Raw genomic sequence first — 14367 nt, 5'->3', positions numbered from 1 at the left:
GTGATCCGCCCTCCTCAGCCTCCCAAAGTGCTGGGATTAGAGGCGAGAGCCACCGTGCCCTTAAGTTTTTTTAAAAAAGGAACAAAGCACTGATACCTGCTACAATACGCATGAATCTTGAAAGCATTAAAGCTAAGTAAAAGAAGCCATTTGGTATGTGAATATCTCAATGAAGCTACTATAAACACAAGCACATACTCACACAATGAAATACTACATACCTATGGCAAGGATGCATAGACATTTTAGAATGGCTAAAATTAAACCACCAAGTGTTGTCAAGGACTGGACCTCCTGGTGAGAATATAAAATGGCACAACTACTCTGGAAAAGTTTAGAATTTTTAAAAAACATTAAATATATATATGATCCAGTTATTCCATCCCTGTGTAGTCACCTGAAAGAAATAAATATCTCAGGAAGAAAAACCTTCTCCTTTATCGACTTAGATTCAGTAACTGAGGGCCTATGAATTCAACTGACAATGTACATATGAACAGTAGAAAAAAACAAAACATTTTCATATGCATATGGAAATGCACAAAAGCAATACTCTAAACAGCAAAATAAGGAAGTTTACAAACCCAACTAACTGGGGGAAAAGAGTAAGGGAGAAAGGCTTCTACGGGAAAATAAATGGGTTTCAAGGGGAACAGAAGACAAATTTTGCGCTAATATTTGTTTACGCAGATGAGAGTGGTCTTCTCCATCTTTCTTTTTCAGGCCAAGAAAATTCCCTCAGAGAGGGGATTTTTAGCAGCCTCATTCCCAGAAGTTTCTGCCTTTAAATTATGGAATTTCTGATTAGGCTTCTTTCTGCATCTGTTGAATTTCAAATCTCCTTAGTTTAAAATAATCTTCATACCATCTACAAAAGCAAACATCCATATAGACCCTACACATAAATGTTCATAGCACCTTTATTTTTAGTAGTCAAAAACTGGGAACAACCCAAATGTTCATCAACAGGTAAACAAGTAACTTGTGGTATATTCACGCAACAAATCACTACTCAGTTATGAAAGGGAATGAGCTGTTGACTCACACATCACAGGTAAATCTTTAAGGTCTCACATGTGTATATGTATGTCAAAGCTTATCAAAATACGCACTTTAAAGATGTGTTTATGTCAATCATACCTCAATAAAGCTGTGTTTTAAAAAGACCTAATAATTCGAAGACTTAAGTTGTTATAAAGCAGTACAAAAGTGAGAATTACTCCCAATGTTTAATGTGTGAAAAGGTTCAAGGTTTAAGTGAGAAAAACAAAAGTAGGAAATTCCATGCAACACATTTAGTTTTTTTTTTTTTTTTTTTAATTACCAGACTACACAGATGGGAAAAAGAAACTGGATAAATCTTTAATCAACACATTGTAACTGTTTGCCCAAAAAGTGTGAAGACTATCAGATATATACAGTTAGAGAAAAGAAGCCATGAATAGAACTGACAGTCAAAAATAAATGATCAGGCTGAGTGTGTTAGCTCATGCTCATAATACCAGCACTTTGGGAGACCAAGTGAGGAGGATCCCTGGAGGCCAAGAGTTCAAGACTAGCCTGGGCAACGCAGCAAAATCCCTTCTGTACAAAAAAAAAAAAACAAAAAACTTAGCTGGGCATGGTGGTATGCATCTACAGTCCCAGCTACTTGAGAGACTAAGGCAAGAAGATCACTGGAGCCCGGGAGGTTGAGGCTGCAGTGGGCCGTGATTAAGCCAGTATACTCCAGCCTGGAAACAGAGTGAGACTCCGTCTCTAAAATAAACACACACACACATACACACACACACACTCTCTTCCTTTGAGTATTGGCCAAAAGATAGGCAAATATGCCAAGTGAAATAATAATGCTGTTTGTGCAGACAAAATTGGCTAAGATTTTGAATTATTTTAGCATGAAGTATGCTGGGAAGGATATGAATAAACTATGTCTTGTCTATTAGTGGGGAAAAGTATAAAGAAGCATAGAATTTCTATAAAAGTTTTGTTAATATCAAATGGCATAAAAATTCACTCCAATCTGCTAATTCAATTTCTGTGTATACCTGCTCAGAAGTATGAAAGGTAATACACCAAGACATTTTTGAACTTTGCTTTTCAAATTGTAGTCAGTGAACCTGTACAATGGGAAAGAAGTACATTTAAGTCATTCTTTAACTGAGGCTTAAAAAAATCAATTTGAAACCAAAATACCAACTAAACAAGCATAGACCTGTCCCTTGACTGACCAGGACATGAAGAATACAGATGAAGCCACTGAGCTATTGGCAAACAAAGAGTACCGCTAGTGTGGGGTAAACCACCACAGCTCTGTTGGGAGTAGCTGGTGGGAAGATTCAGATAACAGGGCAACCTCACTCTAGGACCTCTCACTCCTGCACATAAATGAAATCCCTCGAATGCCAGGTAGAATTAAATATAAAACCTATAGCAGCACAAATATCTTTACTCCTTTTCCTCCCTCTTCATGGGCTATGTGTAGGCAGCACAGGAATGCCAAAGCCACAACTGTATAGCACACAACTTTCATTTTTGAAAAGGCAACTAAAAACTTCACAGCTGTTTCCGTCACTTTGGATTTGTTGCTTTTTTCTTCCTCGCTCTGTCACCCAGGCTGGAACGCTATGGCACAATCTTGGCTCACTGCAATGTCCGCCTCCGGGGTTCAAGCGATTCTCTTGCCTCGGCCTCCCGAGTAGCTGAGATCACAGATGTGTGCCACCATGCCCAGGTAATTTTTTGTATTTTTAGTAGAGATTGGAGTTTCACCATGTTAGCGGGGCTAGTCTTAAACTCCTAGCCTCAAGTGATCTGCCTGCTTCAGCCTCCCGAAGTGCTGTGTGGGATTACAGGCATGAGCCACCAAGCCCGGTACTTTTTTTTTTTTTTTTTTTTTTTTTTTGAGACAGTCTCACTCTGTCACCCAGGCTGGAGTGCAGCAGCACGCTCTCAGCTCACTGCAACCTCCACATCCCGGGTTCAAGCTATTCTTGTGCCTAAGTAGCTGGGATTACAGGCGTGTGCCACCACACTCGGCTAATTTTTATATTTTTAGTAGAGGCGGGGTTCAGCCATGTTGGCCAGGCTGGTCTCAAACCCCTTACCTCAAGTGATCCACCCACCTCGGCCTCCCAAAGTGCTGGGATTACAGGCATGAGCTTCTGTGCCTGGCCTTGTCATTGCCTTTTAAAATCTCAGTTGTATGACTACTGACAAAGCTGCATTCCATCCCATGACACTCTTACTTTCCGGGGTGCAATGACAGCTTTAACAGCTGTAATAGTTTTTTTTTTTTTTTTTTTTAAAGACACTCAAACTTTCTGATCTATTCCTGGAAGCCAGTGCTGATCAATTTTTAACTTCTTCAGAACTGAGCCCTAAACAAAACATGAAACTAGGACTTCTATTGCAATGACTAAGGTACTACAGACCCTTACTTAGAATCAAATATCACCAAAGAAAGGCAGAATAATCTGAGAAATGTTTCACCTAAAATATTACAAAAGTCTTTTAAAAATGATTTAAAAAAAAAAAAAAACCAACACCGACTATTGTCTGTAGACAGGCACAGTACACACCGTAGTTGAATAAATTGTGACACAGAAGGTAGAGCAGCAAGATCAAAATGAGCAAGAAACTGAGGCAAGAAGGAATGTTTCTGTTTTTACAAGTGAGTATTCATGAACCACCACTTTTAGGCCTTACTCTTCAATGTATTTAGTTCAAGAAACTGCTAAACATCTAAAACAAAACTAAAAGTTGAACAATCCAGTAAGCCTCATTAACAGCTCTTCCAGGAGGGTATTAATGACATAAAGGATAATGCATCTAGATTAAAATGCACAACACTGGTGTCACCTGCCACACACCCTAACCAATATAGCTAAGCTACATAAATTGTTTCAGGTAAGTAGTAAAGAAGAGACTGCTCTTCTCTACATTTGCAAATATTGCAAACTGACGGCCAATACTGCCCATAGCATGGCAGATGTGGCCAAAATGAGGGCAGAACCATCAGTCCCTTCCTCACTAACCCTGATGAACCAAGACTTCCTCTAAGCTTAGCTAAGCGTCAAATGAGAAAGGCAACGCGTTCTGCGAACATGTCAGAGTGCTGGATAGCACAAAGGCTGAGCTCAAGAAAAGGCTGATTCAGTAGGTAGTGCTGTCACAAACGGAAAACCATTTGGAGAAAAAATACAAGGAGAATTAACTAGCTCATCCCATATATATAAATATGCCAGCAAAAAATATACAGCTATTAATGATAGTTACCTCTGGATGGTAGGATTTTAAGTCCTTTTTTCTGTTCTCTGAAGTGAACACAGAAACTGTCGGTTTTGGAGACAGGGTCTTGCTGCTCTGTCACCCAGGCCACAGTACAGTGTCAAGTTCACAGCTCACTGCAGCCTCCATCTCTAGGGCTCAAGGGATCCTCCCACCTCAGCCTCCCAAGTAGCTGGGACTACAGATGTGGGCCACCACACCTGGCTATTTTTTTTTTTTGTTAAGAGATGGGGGTTCATCATGTTGCCCAGGCTGGTCTTGAACTCCTGGGCTCAAGAAATCCTCCCATCTTGGCCTCCCAAAGTGCTGAGATTACAGACTTGAGCCACTGTGCCTAGCCAAAAAAATTTCTAATTAAAAAAAAATTAAAGTGAACAGCATATAACTCCCAGTTGCTCTACAATGGCTACTGATCAATTTCTTAGGAGTTCCTAAAGGATATTTTGATATCTGACTTCCTTAGGGGACACTCGGCAAGTCTCATTAGCTTCCTTGGAATTAACCCGCCTTAGCTTCTGTGGTCAAAGAGAACTTACTGTCATCCAACTCAAGATGTCTTCTGTCTGCTGGAGTGGCATTCCGGAAGGACCCTTTCCATACAGAACGACAGCCTGTGCTATCGCCTCACCAATGATCACCCAAAATGGTCCTTCATGGTAGTACCAGGCAACGTAGTTAAATCAGACACCTCGTTCACAAAAGCCTCCCTCCCACATATACCTTGTAAATCAATAATAAGTTATTATTAATAACTAAAAGGTAGTTCAGTTGTTATTGATAATCATCTCATGCCTAGGAAATACAGGCATGTGATCTTCCATTCATTGAACAAATGTCAAGGAAAGCTAAGATTCCACCCTGCAATAAGCACAATTTAGACCTATGAGTACTATGCTCAGTTCTGAAACCTACTCTAAGGGACTTGGAAACTGCTCCCAAAGGGAGACAAGCTGTGAGGGATCAGTGGAGGGGATTCTGGGAGGGACAGATGAGTGGTCTGGAGAGTTTCTCAGACAGACGATGGACCATTTGAATGTGCTCTCTTCACACATTGGGAGAATTTTTATATTCCCAAAGGAACAAAACAAACATGGAAGTTGAAATCAACAGGCCCTTAAAAGATCATCTAGCCCAAGGGGGCCAAGCATGTTCACTTTGCATGCCAGCTGCAAACAACTGGTTGTGATTATCCACAGCCTGTGTGAGAAGGATTCTGTGGCCTAATCTAGGATCAGTGGGAAGAGTTTCTCCTTCAGAGTCCCTCCTGCTTCGAAAGGAAGGAGGCCGAACAAGTAACATGGATTCCCAGCAGTGACCTTCACCTAATGGATTAGATACTTGAGGCCAGCCGAGTTATTAAGGGGTACACAAATCCATACATGTTTTCAAGTCTTTCTGACAAGGTGAATAAACAATAATTCCTATACATGTGTATACCGTAATCTTTCAGATGGGTGTCTCGGTTGTGTAATTAAAAAAAATAATAATAATCTGGCCGGGTGCGGTAGCTGACACCTGTAATCCCAGCACTTTGGCGGGCCAAGATGGGCAGATCACCTGAGGTCAGGAGTTCAAGATGAGCCTGGTCAACATGGTGAAACCCGGTCTCTACTAAAAAAAAAAATACAAAAATTAGCTGGGCGTGGTGGCATATGCCTGTAGTCCCAGCTAGTCAGGAGGCTGAGGCAGGGGAATCACTTGAACTCAGGAGGCGGAGGTTGCAGCGAGCCAAGATCGCACCACTGCACTCCAGCCCAGCAAAAAAAAAAATTTAGCGTTACAGGTTTCTAAAGGTGATCTAGTTCACACACCAAGGTCTTTCAGCTACAGACACACCTGCACGACTTAAAAAATCTACTTCGCAAAAGGGTAAAGTTATTTATAATCAACAAGACTTTTTAAAATACCCACTTTGGGAGGCCAAGGTGAGCAGAATGCATGAGCCCAGGAGTTGGAGACCAGCTTTTACAACATGGTGAAACCATGTCTCTACAAAAAATACAAAATTTAGCCAGGTGTGCTGGAGCGTGCCGTGCCAGTCCCAGCTACTCAAGAAGCTGAGGTAGCAGGACTGCTTGAGCCTGGAAGGTTGATACTGCAGTGAGCTGTAATGGTGCCGTTGCACTTTAGCCTGGGTGACAGAGGGAGACCCCGTCTCTCCTGCTCCTACCCTCCCTAATAACAAACAACAATGACAAACCATGAGAGAAAAATAAAGCCAGGGAAAATAAGAGTTAAAATAAATTGATATACAGTTACTGGTGAAGTTGAAGTTAAATATTCTAAAAACATACAGTATAGGTGACCCTTAAACTCAGTAGCAGACAATACCAAGGCAAACACAGTCAGTTGGTGAGAAATTATGCAGGCTCCATCATGCGCTACAAGGCTGTCTCTAGTAGCCAAGGGGAGCATATAAGCAAAGGTCCTCTCTTTAAACATTAATTAAACAGCAAGTCAGAATAAAATTCCTACCACACAGAAACAACACTGTGACCAAAGAAAAGTTTGCTTGTGTTTAGTTGAGCAAGAAAGAAATTAACATGATGAAGTCATGTCCTTTATGGGAAAGATATCACGTAGATTATCTGGAGTCAGAAATATTTGTTTAGCTGGCCAACTTCAAGTAGTGTTAAACAATACTGGAATACTGGAAGTGCACAGAACATGCTCAGAATTGATGGGCATCAAATTTGCTGAGAAAGGAGAACATGGAGTAATGATGGGTGTAAGCTCAGAGGAGCTTAGCATTAATCCACCCTAATGAGACTGGCATCTGGGGGCACAGCCTGCTCAATTTTACAGCCATAAGGAGCATCCCTCACTGATGCTTCTGACTTTTGTGTGACTCATTTTTTCAGCACTAAACATCTGGGGTTTTCCTTAAAAAAATTTTTTTAATAAGAAATTGAACTTCCCCCAAAATAGAAAGCAGATTATGATGATCAACTACTACTAGAAAACCTAACCAAAATAACCTGAACTACGTAAATAAGTAACCAAATCAAGACAAAACACCCGCAATATACTTTTGAAAACATCTGATCCCTGCTAGTGAAGGGCCGACACAGATGGCACCAAGATTTCCATTTGCCACCACCAAAAAATAAGAAATAACACAAAGAAACAAAAAATGAAAACGCCTTTTAAGAACTTCAGTGATTTCTGCATCAATAAAACTAATGACCTGGGCCAGGTGCAGTGGTTGATGTCTGTAATCCCGGGACTTTGAGAGGCTGAGGGAGTGTGATATTGTGCTGTAACTGGCCTAGAGTTAGAGCCTGAACAACATCATTTTATAAAAGAAAAAAGCTGTTTTTTAAAATAAGTTGTAACGGCTGTCCCATTCTCCTCACAATAACTGCTAGCCTTGGCTACTGTAAATAAAACTGCTAGTTTGCTCCGCAAACTAGCCACTATGTAAAGCTGCTTACCTTTTCTTAATCGGTAACTGCCAGAATTGCTAGCCTTTGCTTACCGGCTTGCCAGACTAAGCAGCCCAAACTAATGCCATCTTGGTCCCTGCGACTTGTAATAAGTAACTAAGGTCTGTGATTTCCACCTTACCCAGATAATGTGTAAACAAATGTTTATCTGACTTCTGTAAACCACTTAAGTAACAAACGGAATGACAAAAGTCCCCTGGCCCTTGGAATACCCGGGGCCTTCGTCTCCACCCAGGAGATGATTTACAGATCCACTAGCCCTCGGAATGTCTGAAGCCTTTTCATCCCCATCCCCACTCCTCACCCCCACTCCCAAGGTGGTTTTTTTGGGTATAAAAAGTCTTGGCCCCCTCCTTTCGACGCCACAGGTTGGAGAGACGTGAGTCCTCTGTGGTCACCGGCATAATAAATGACCCTGCAATCTGGCATACTTTTGTCTTGGTGCTAACTTTCTATGCTTGGTCCAGTATAACAGGAGGATAGCTTGAGCCCAGGAATTTGAGACCAGCCAGGGCCTGGGCAACATGGTGAAACCCCATCTCTACTAAAAATACAACAATTAGCTGGGCATGGTGGCGGGTGCCTGTAATCCCAGCTACTAGAGAGGCTGAAGCAGGAGAATTACTTGAACCCAGAAGGTGGAGGTTGCAGTGAGCTAAGACCACACCACTGCATTCCAGCCTGGGCGACAGAGCCAGACTCTGTCTCAAAAAAAGAAAAGAAACAGAGAGAAAAAAACAACAAAAATACAAACCTCAATGACCTGGAACAACAAATTTTTATCCTATTCTCTTGTACTTATCCCCCCCACCCCCCCCCCACACAAAAAAATCCCGTTGGTTTTTTTTTTTTTTAACCGAATAATCTATTTCGGAATTGAAAAATTCCCAACCAATATACATTCAGTGATGAATACAGACCAGCAAGTCCACACCAGCCATTGTTCTGGGTCTTTGATAATAACAGAAGAGGACACAGCCCTACCCACCTTAGCTCTGTTGGAGGAAACAGACACAAGTAGGAAGACAAAATATAAAGTGATGGCTTGGGGGTGGGGGACAAAGAAGGGTGCACACCTATAGCCCCAGCACATTGGGAGGCAAAGGAGGGAGGATCGCTATAGCTCAGGAGTTTGATGTAGCAGTGAGCTATGATCTCACCACTGTACTGGGCAAGAGGAGACCCTGACTTCTAAAATATGTGCTTACACACACACACACACACACACACACACACACACACACACACACCCCGAAGTCAAATAATGAAATCGCCCAAAATAGCTGGAATTACCAGCAGATTGTGTAGCAATAAACCTACAGTTTTCTGAAGAAAAAAAAATACATGAGCGAATGCAAGCCTACATGCCAAGTGCACCACAGTGTTAAGTATGGGAGAAATACAGGAGAGATGTTTAGTCCAGGTGTGGCAGTCATGACATCCAAATTCAGGGCTAAATAACTGGTGGGAATCAAGGAAGATGGAAAGGATCCAGAACAAAATTGACTGTTGGGAAAAAAGGGGAAAAAACGCAGCAGCAAATGTATTCTTGGCAAAGAAAACATATGCAAAAAGCCCGGAAGCTAAGAGAGGGGTGGGGTTAGGACGGAAAGTACTGCACAGTACTGGAGCACGCAGCATGAGAATTTCAGCCAAAGGATAAATGCCTCCAATAAAAGTTATTTCACAGTGCAGCAGGACGAGGTACTAGTCTTATTTGCTGGTTCTCACCTTGTCCCTAAAAGGACTTTTTTTTGTTAATTCTATTTTCACACATGGGAAAGCGACCCTATATGGTAGTCACCTTTATCCAAAGTCTCATAGCCAGTAAGCAGCTGGCCTCAAAGTCCCCACCCAGTCTTTCCATTCAACCATTCTGGGACTTGCCTGAGGTTCAGACCCAGAAACCCCATACCTCTGCCTTGTATTTTAATGAAAAGTATGTCCTAGGTTTACATGGAGAATAACCAAGACCTCAGAAACATTTAGTGAAAATCAGAGCTAGGACGAATCTGTTTTTTGTGAGCCCAGAAAAGCGGACTTGGGCAAGAGATCAATGTTGTCTTGTGCAGCAGATTCCCCTCCAGTACATAGTAAGCACGCTGATATATTGAAAAACGCTTCTAAGAAGAAGCAGAATCAAGGACAGGGAAGGAGCTCAGCTCCACAGCTCAGGGAGGGGTGACAGAATGGCCTAAGGCCCAGGACAGCACCATGTTGTCAACTGCCAGGGTCTAGCATGAGATGAATAGCCATGAACTAGGAGCTATGAACTAGGTCTCGGCTCTGATGCTGAACTGCGGCTGTCTCCTCTCAGGTCTCAAAGGCACCAGCTACTAACTGGCCTTATAACAACACATGCCTCCTTCTATGTTGTTACCTCATCATAGGAATGTTGCATCCTCCATGTGAAAAGACAAAATGTTTTCTGCACAGAAATCCCTTTAGGTACTGAAGAACTTTATCTTAATGTATTTTCCCACTGAGCAGAGTCCCCACTCTCAAGGTTGTGGTCCTACTACCATTGATTTGACACCTGAGTGCTGACTACACTGATGGTAAATTGAATAATGGTCCCAAATATATCTACCTCCTAATGCTTAAAACCTACGAATGTTACCTTATATGGCAAAAGGGACTTCAAAGGTGTATATTAAGTATCTTGAGGTGGAGAGATTGTATGGGATTACCTAAGTGAGCCTGATGCAATCATGGAGACTTACAAAAGGGGTGAGAGAAGAGGGAAAGTCAGAGAGAAGGCAACGTGAGGACAGAACGAGGCTGAAGTGGCACACTTTGAAAGAGGAAACCGGCTGGGCGCAGTGGCTCAAGCCTGTAATCCCAGCCTTTGGGGGGCCGAGGCGGGTGGATCACGAGGTCAAGAGATCAAGACCATACTAGTCAACATGGTGAAACCCCGTCTCTACTAAAAATACAAAAAATTAGCTGGGCATGGTGGTGCGTGCCTGTAATCCCAGCTACTCAGGAGGCTGAGGCAGGAGAATTGCCTGAACCCAGGAAGCAGAGGTTGTGGTGAGCCGAGATCGCGCCATTGCACTCCAGCCTGGGTAACAAGAGCGAAACTCCGTCTCAAAAAGAAAAAAGAAAGAGGAAACCACGAAAGCCTAGGACTACAGCCAGCCAGCCACCAGAACCTGGGAAAGGCAAGCAAATGAACTCTTCCCTAAGACTTCCAGAAGGAGCCAGTCCTCATGACAACCTTGACTTTAACCCGCAGAGACTGATTTCAGACTCCTGGCCTCTAGAACAAAAATTTCTGTGGCTTTAAACCACCAAGTTTGTGGTTAATTTGTTATAGCAGCATAGGAAACTAACATACTTATTCTTATTTTATGTTAGCATATGAATTTTCTGTACCACCAGCCATCCTTGAATTGCTCTAAAATAATCTACCTGTCCCCCACCCAAAGAAAGTGAAGCAATATTGATGGGTAAAACAAAAGCAGAATGTTGACTATCATTAAGGCCAGGGAGATGGAGGTTCAGGATACTATTTTCTCAATGTGTGTACATTTGAAAACTCCCAAAATACAGGGCTTAAAAAGTCACTTTAAAATTCCTACACCATCTCCCACTGAGCGATATGAGCCAGTTTTTTTCCCCCCAAACATTAGAACAAGTTTTATCTTTAGTTCAACGCCACAGCAGGTCCTTGGCTAATGGATAAGGGATGCATGGTACAAAAAGTTTGCATCTTTAAACATGTTCTCAGTATATCTAAGAGGTACACAGGAGCTGAGCAACTAAAGAAATGTTTGTGTTTCCCATATCCTATTTCTCCAGTATAGTAAATAATGCAGTAAAACAACATGCAAAAGTTCTCCCAAGCATTTTTTTTTTTTTTTTTTTTTTGAGACGGAGTTTCGCTCTTGTTACCCAGGCTGGAGTGCAATGGCGCGATCTCGGCTCACCGCAACCTCCGCCTCCGGGGTTCAGGCAATTCTCCTGCCTCAGCCTCCTGAGTAGCTGGGATTACAGGCACGCACCACCATGCCCAGTTAATTTTTTGTATTTTTAGTAGAGACGGGGTTTCACCATGTTGACCAGGATGGTCTCGATCTCTTGACCTCGTGATCCACCCGCCTCGGCCTCCCAAAGTGCTGGGATTACAGGCGTGAGCCACCGCGCCTGGCCCCTTCTCCCAAGTATTATATTGCTTTTTGCTAATCACATATAGGCAAATCCATCTAAGATGATCTGATTTCTAATGCAACTCAACTCTGTGAAGTCTGAAACAAAATATTAGGTTGGTTCACAGGTAACTGCGGTTTTTGCCATTAAAAGTACTATCTCTGAGCTCTGTAATAACCAGGTAGTTTTGAACTTGGAGAGCCACAGCTGACCTTGTCCTGCTCCTCCAGGGTAACATTTTGAGGACACTAGTGTCCGAGGTTCTTCATAGCCTAAGTACTGTCTCTGCCATACCAACATCACAACCAAAAGGGGCCATTCTGACCGAGGTTAATCCAGCCACAGAAAGCAGGGCACGTGATAAAATCACATCCTTCAATCTGGCTGTACTTGTTAAACCCACTGAAAATTAAGAAATACCTAGATGCCCAAGAATTTCCATTTCACACGAGGACAACTTCAAAAGCCACCTCATGACTGTGTACATGGATCCAACCATAAATAACTACACAAGCACACACCAAAGCCAATCATATGCACTGCAGCGTAATGACTATGTGTGAGATGAGTCAGCTGGAAGAGCAGAGGTATTTAAGATGCTGTTAAAACTCTTTTTTTTTTTTTTTTTTTTTTTTTTTTGGAGATGACGTCTCACTCTGTCGCCAAGGCTGGAGTGCAGTGGCACAATATTGGCTCACTGCAGTCTCCGCCTCTTGGGTTCAAGTAATTCACATGCCTCAGCCTCCAGAGTAGGTGGGATTACAGGCATGTGCCAACACAGTTTGAAGAGAAACTTGGGTCACTAAATCTAAGAATCAGCATGTCAGTATGTTCAGCTCTCTTATTAATTCTCCGTTTTAAACTTTTAACTTCCCTATAGTTTCAGTAAACAATCTTTTCCACCAGTTCTATTCAGTTCATATCTGTTCCCCAGGTCCCCTGCTCAGATCTGACTCATCCCAGTCACCTGCTCTGGTCACCTGCTCTGACCTTTCCTGTAACTGTCCATCCCGCCAAACTACCTACCATGCAATCCGGCTCATACCCCTGCTCTCTTTTAAATAGCCAGTTGGAATTAGCTTAGACTGTGTGGTCTAACCATAGCCAATAGAGCAATGACACAGCACTAGGGTCTACCTGCATCAGGAATAAGAAATCCTTCCTCTCCCTTGTCCAGGTGTGGGCTCACCATTGCTCCACCTGTGAGACACGCCCTTCTATAGGAGTAAATTGCTGCCGGGCACAGTGGCTCACTCCTATAATCCCAACACTTTGGGAGGCTGAGGTGGGTGGATGACCTGAGGTCAGGAGTTCGAGACCAGCCTGATCAACATGAAGAAACCTCATCTCTACTAAAAATACACAATTAGCCAGGTGTAGTGGTACATGTCTGTAATCCCAGCTACTTGGGAGGCTGACACAAACCTAGGAGGCGAAGGCTGCAATGAACAGAGATCACGCCATTGCACTCCAGCCTGAGCAACAAAAGAAAAACACTGTCCTAAAAAAAAAAAAAAAAAAAAGTAGTAGTAAATTGATTGCCTTGCTGAGGAAACTTACGTTTGAGTGCTACTTCTTTTGCGGCACCAAATATTTACTTTTAACAACACCCGGCTACTTTTTGTCTTCTCAATAGACGGAGATTTCACCATGTTACCCAGGCTAGTCTCAAACTCCTGACCTTAAGTGACCTGCCCACCTCAGCCTCCCAAAGTGCTGGGATTACAGGTGTGAGCCACGACACCCAGCCCAAAACCCTGATTATTAAACCACGATTGAAGAAATGGTCTCCATTTAAAAACTAATTTTTCTGCTGATACAGAATAACCAAAACTAAAGACACCAATCATATTTAAGATTCAGTCACTGCGGCTGGACAGCAGGACCCCTTCCCAGCAGTACTTGCCTTTACACAAAACCACCAGAGACACAGTTGCAGGTCCCCTGTGAGGGAGTTCCCCATTAACATTACTAGTATGAACTGCCAGGAGTCTGATAATCCAGGACCCTTCCTGCCTTGTTACAGGAATTGTCTTTCATCATTCAAAATCACAGTATGAAAGCTACAGCAGGGACTGGGCGCAGTGGCTTATGCCTGTAATCCCAGCACTTTAGGAGGCCAAGGTGGGTGGATCACAAGGTCAAGAGATCGAGACCATCCTGGACAACATGGTGAAACCCTGTCTCTAATAAAAATGTAATAATCAGCTGGGCATGGTGGTGCAGGCCTGTAGTCCCAGCTACTCGGGAGGCTGAGGCAGGAGAATTGCCTGAACCCAGGAGGCGGAGGTTGCGGTGAGCCGAGACGACACCACTGCACTCCAGCCTGGGTGACAGAGTGAGACTCTGTCTCAAGAGAAAAAAAAAGAAAAAGAAGAAGAAAAGAAACACAAAACTACAGTAGGAAGTCTTCCAAAATGAAGGTTTGAAAAGTCACTGCTAGGCCAGGTGCGGTGGCTCACGCCTGCAATCCCAACAC

The 14367-nt window shown here is 42.9% G+C and overlaps 1 protein-coding gene and 1 non-coding gene across 2 annotated transcripts in view; one reads left to right on the top strand and one right to left on the bottom strand.

Moving 5' to 3' along the window:
* Positions 1-14367, bottom strand: part of IGF2BP3 (insulin like growth factor 2 mRNA binding protein 3) — a 160982-nt gene that overhangs the window by 76411 nt on the left and 70204 nt on the right. The window lies entirely within an intron of this gene.
* LOC116557635 lies at positions 8996-9068 on the top strand. The gene has a single exon (XR_004271617.1). It is a non-coding gene; the product is annotated as a small nucleolar RNA SNORD65 (small nucleolar RNA).

Source organism: Sapajus apella, unplaced genomic scaffold (assembly GCF_009761245.1).
Source record: "Sapajus apella isolate SASKATOON/1434 unplaced genomic scaffold, GSC_monkey_1.0 scaffold19, whole genome shotgun sequence".
Lineage (NCBI taxonomy): Eukaryota > Metazoa > Chordata > Mammalia > Primates > Cebidae > Sapajus > Sapajus apella.
The sequence above is the reverse complement of the archived record's forward strand: the minus strand, read 5'-3'. Positions and strand labels throughout refer to the sequence as shown.